Source organism: Chrysochloris asiatica, unplaced genomic scaffold (assembly GCF_000296735.1).
Source record: "Chrysochloris asiatica unplaced genomic scaffold, ChrAsi1.0 scaffold00044, whole genome shotgun sequence".
Classification (NCBI taxonomy): domain Eukaryota; kingdom Metazoa; phylum Chordata; class Mammalia; order Afrosoricida; family Chrysochloridae; genus Chrysochloris; species Chrysochloris asiatica.
Window position 1 is genome coordinate 1525316 of NW_006408562.1, and position 5741 is coordinate 1531056.

Here is a 5741-nt window from a genome sequence, read left to right on the forward strand (position 1 = left end):
AAAATGTGCATATTATAGTTCTAATTTTAGGTAGATTTGAATATATATGTGTAATATTGTATTTGCTCAATATATCTAATATTGTTTATTTTAGCCTCTGAATGATTTGATTTTCTTCCCAAGTGGTGCTGTAGTTATCAGGTTTATGACTATAACAATAAAGCACACAAAGTGCCTGGGAAGCTAAAAGAATCCAATTTTAGGTAAGGAATTTTCTGCAACATCAACTCAGATATATAGTGTAGGGTCAAAGAACATTTCCAATCAGATACCTTCTGTGATAGACCCAAGCTCCACTGTTTATGTGTGCTCTTGGCAATCTGACCTTCAACAATGCTGAAAGCCTTCATTATCCATGAAACAACAGCAAGTGGGATTGTCAGCTAATGACCAATTACCTATTTCAAAGAAGTATATGTCTTATCTCTGAAAATCTCTTAAGAGGTGCATAATCCTTTTGTAGGAACTCAGTCACAAATGTGAACACAATAAATGCAAACTTTTTCTTACTCTCTGCAAGGAGTTCATTAGCACTAATAAGGTCTAAAGCATCAAATGATTTCTTTGGTCAAATGCAGTGCACAATTATATTTTTTCATAACTTGTCCATAGTAAACACTATCTTGAACTTCATGTGTGTAAATTTGACATGTTTTTAATCTGAAAACATGCATGTCAGGGTGAACCATTACACAAACTTCTAAATGCTGGAAGTACAGAGACCAAAATCCACCCATGGTTTACTATAGTATAACGTATAGCTCTTCTTAAAGTAAAGCATTGTGCTGCTAACCACTAGGGCAGCAATTCAAACCCATTAGTCATTCCCAAAGAGAAAGGTGAGACTTTGGGCTCTGGTAATGATTTATAACCACAGAAACCCTAGTGGAGAATTCTATTCTGCCCTATAGGATATTTAAGAGTCAGAATCAACTCAAAAACAGTGGGTTAGGGTATAAAGGAAAGGAGAATTGAAGAGAAATATAAAGAAAGAAAATGGGAGATCAATAAGAAAAGCTTCATAATCATAGAATTTTAGAACTACAAGAAATCTTAGTGAGTGACTCTCAAATTTATTGAGGTGAGGGAAGTTTTTAGTATGTACTTTTATTTGTTTATTTTCATTTTCATCCCAAATCCTATAATTGCAAGGAACAAAAGTCAATCAAGGTTCTGAATGAGCTTTCACTTGAGCTCACATGAAAATCCAGCCTGACTAATGCCTTGATTTCAATCTAGTGAGACCCAATTACTTCTAATGCCTACACTCTTAAGTCACAGAAACTATGAAATAATAAACTGTGAAATGATGCTTTTGTAAATAGACTAATCATACCCTTAGATATCAGACAATCAAAGTTTAACTGCTATATTTTAAACATGCTCAATATCTATACTTAGAAAGTGTGTTAGAGATAGGTGAAAGTTTTAAGATAAACCAATTTTTGAAGACCACGCTTTGATTAGTAGTTTAAGGCATGATTTCAGAAAAGTGAGGCACAGAGGGTTGATATTACTGAGTTTACCAGCTAACATTTCATGAAGATAGAGATCCAATGGAGAATAAGTATCTTATTGTTGAATTTCTGTGTATATTCTCATTTAACTCTTAAAATAATCCTTCCAAAATGTCTGGAATTTTATTCTAAAAGCAACAACATAAAAGGTTAAGTGATTTCCCCAAGTCCTTCCTGCTGGAAAGTGCCAACCAAATCAGTTCTTGTACTCTGAAACCAATGCTGAATAATCACAAATATTTAAAGGAAATCAAATGAAGCCATGTTTGTGTGTGTATGTGTGTGTGTGGGGGGGGGTGGTGGTGGTGGTGGTGCTCTTGCATTTGTTTTTAAGAGATTGTTTATGATTCTATCCAATATTTTTTTACAGAAATAGATATATTAGCTTTTGATCAATGAGTAAAGAATATCACAAACGTAGTAGCGTAAAACAATTTTATCATCTTATAGTTTCTGTAGGGAAGGAGTCTAAAGTGTTAGCTGGAACCTTTACTGAGCATCTTGTTGGCCTCAAATTACTGTGTTGACTGGGGTTGCACTTTCATCTGAAATTTGGGGTCTTGTTCCAAGCTTATCTTGGTGTGGTGATGTGGGTTAAAACACTAGACTGCAAGATTGATTTGAACCGCAAGGTTGGCAGTTCAAGCTCATCAGCTGCTCCTCAGAAACCCTTTATAGGGTTACTGTGGGCTGGAACTGACTTGACAGCACTTAACAACAACATTCCAAGCTCATCCAGGGTCAAAGAATTTAGTTCTTTGTGGTTTTAGGACTGAGGTTTCCATCTCCTTTCTGGCTCTCATCTAGTTCCTAGATACTGCTTACAAGTCTTACTTATATGGCCCTACCATGTTATTGTTGTTAAGTGCCATTGAGTCAATTCCAACCCATAGCAACCCTGAATAGGCTTTCCAAGGAGCAGTTGGTGAGTTTGAACCACTGACATTGTAGTTCAAAAGACTTTGTAATCTGACACATTAGCCCACAGTGCCACACCAGGACTCCTAGACTCTCTAAAAATTCAAGTCTGCATTTTCAGAAAAATGTTGACCCTTTTAAGAGCTTACCTTGATTTTATCAGTTTATATAGCCTCCTTTTTGATAAGGACAAAATCATCAGGCACATGTGTTCATCATATCCACAATGCCCTCCATATTCAAGAGGAAGGAATTATACAATGCATGCACACCAGATGGCAGAAATCTCTGGGGCCACCTTAAAATTCTGTATCCCATTGTGGATAAATCAGGAACAAAAGCGCACTTCATTCAATTTTTTATACAACAAATTTCAATATATTTTAAATTGGGTATTAAACTTTTTAAAAAACAAAATCTTGACATGCCTATGCAATCACGTTATGTGTAGCTAATCTAAGGAAAGCATTTAAATACATGGAGCTGCTATAGAGGCTCATCACAGAATATGTCAAATTGCCTAAGAAATGACAGTCAGTCATCAATCATGTGTACTATGTTAGTTGTGCAAAAGGTAAGGATAATTATATAACGGAAAGTGCATATATTCAGATTTACCTAAGAATTAAGAAAAAAATAGAGTGCAATGGACATTATTTATGTGCACCAAATACTTAGAGTTATCAATATCAGAAATAAGTGACCAAGTTATAGTAAAGTATACATAAGTATATTCATTATAGAGATTGGACAAATTACTTAAGTACTTACTTACTTCCATTTATTTTCCTGTATCTAACTTGTTGTCATTAATTGTAATCCAGTCATTTTTGACTCAGTGCAACACTTTACAGGATTTCAAAAGAGAGGTTGATGGGTTTGGGCCATTGACTTTGCAATTAGCAGTTCAGTACTTATTCTACAGTTTCATACCAGGATTCCTTCAATATCATTGGCTCTTGATCATATGCTGCCTCTTGAAATTGTTGAACATCAATAATTTCTTTTTGGTACAGAGACTCTGTGTATTAATTCCATCTTCTTTTTTTGAAAAAAAAAATATTGTGAATTACGTGATAGTTTACATAACTATCACATAACTTTATATTCATTGTATCATAGATCATTTCATTGCCATGATTACAATCCCCTCCATGCATCATCAAACAACCAAAGGGTATACCTGCCCCTTGGTTGTCAGCACACATCCTCTCTCCCACTCTGAGTCTAGAGTCCCCAGACACCCCATCTCTCAACATCATCGTCTCTGCCTCCATCTCTGTCATAGCTGTTTCTCTGGGTAGTGTCTCACACTCCGCTCTTCTCCCTTGATGGTCCCAGAGACATCCACTTCTTGACTACAAAGTCAACCACTCCCCTCCTTTTGCTACAAAATGTCTACCTTTACACTTCCAACACTCACAGTCAGTCCCAATAGCAATTATTCACTATTGTACCACAATAGTCCTATCCCCATCTCCTTTCATCAGCCCCGCCCAGACAGAGTGGATACTCAGTGGAGATTCTACCTTCCTCCGTGGCCTCTAGATCTAGGTTCCCTCTTGAAAGCTCACAAGCCAGTCACTTCTTGCCTTTGTAGCTTCCCCATTTTGGGTAGCCAATGTTCAAGTTGCCCATCCCTGTCTACCCTGTGTACCAAGGGGGTGGGAATGATCCTCGCTGTAAAGATTTGTTCCCTCTTTTGAGCTATTGCATCTATAGGTGTAGCTCAAGTTCATCAAATTGTATCAGATTACTCTTTTTTCCCTCTTCTTTCTTTTTCTAGTTGAGTTCATCCAGCCATTGAAGCCAGGTCAAGTGGGTATTATCTGCAAGTGTGGGTATTCTTGTGCATATCCCCTCACTTCTTATCAGTGGGATGCTTCGCTCTCCACTCTAGTCCTCTGTGGCTATGTCACTGACTCTGGGCCCAGGAATCCCCAGGTCTTGCCATACTGCTGGCCAACCAGGTCTCTGGGTTCACAGGAGTCTATTGAACATGGTAAGACTTAGCTCACAACTTCATTGCTGTTTTTTCCTCACTTCCCCCTACTGTGGTCACCAGTCAGATTACATGTCTGCTCGTATATTCCCCTTGAGTCTTAATCTTGGAAGGGAATTTGCCCTGAGGGGACCTGGCTACTTGCCTTGAGGTTTCCTAGCCAAACAACTTGCTTGTTCTTGTAGTAGTCAGTTGGACTGCCATTATTGTTTTTTTATTTTTCCTATTGGTCTTTCTTTCAAGAAGTATCTTCTGTTATTTTAGCCACCCAAGGCTGGTCTGTTTGTCCTTTCTAGTGGAGAATTCCACCTCAGAAGATTCAGGATACCACCTATGGTTTATGCAATGCAGAGGCTCCACAGGAAGCCTCCTTCACTGGGCACATTGTAGCCCATTTTAGGTATTTCAATCAGTTATAGGCAGAAGACGGACTTACTGGCTGGCTGTTCCTTTCTCTCCCATTCAAGTGCCTATTTTACAATGGTATGCCAGGGAAAACAAGATTCAAAGACAGCCAAGTAGTTTAACATTATTTTCCCCTTTTATCTATTCAAACAATGACTCAATTCCTATATCCCAGATCCCTGTTGTTCCAAGGTTGTACATACATCATTATTACCTGTGTCCCACTTAGCCCATACAAACCTGCCTAACTGTTCTCCCATCCGTCTTGTTCTTTCATTGCCCTCCCCCTTCTTGTGTATTGGACCCCTCCCCAACACCCAAACTATACTATGTCTATTCCTTACCCTGTACTCCACCTTCCCCTCCCTCCCATCACCACCACCACCCCCATCCCGGTACCAGCAAAGAATTTCCACCCATCCTTTTAGTATGGGTTCTTATTTTTATTTTATTTTTTTTAGTCTTTTACAATAGTGGGCCTATGTAGTAGTTCTCCTTTTGTGACTGACTAATTTCACTCAACATAATGTCCTCAAGGTTTCATCCGTGTTATGTGGTAGTTTACAGCTTCCTTGTTGTTCTTCAAGATAGCATAATATTCCATTGTGTATATGTACCACAGTTTTTTTTTATCCATTCTTCAGTTGATGGGCATAAAGGCTGTCTCCAGTTTTTTGCTATTGTAAATAGTGCTGCTATGAACATTGGTATGTATGTATATCTACTCATGTTATGGCTCATATTTCTTGTGGGTAAATACCAAGTAGAGGAATTGTTGCATCATAAGGTATTTCTATTTCCAACCTTCTGAGGAAGTGCCATATTGCTTTCCGGAGTGGTTGTACCATTTTGCAGTCCCACCAGCAATGCAGGAGCATCCCAGTCTCTCCGCATCTTTG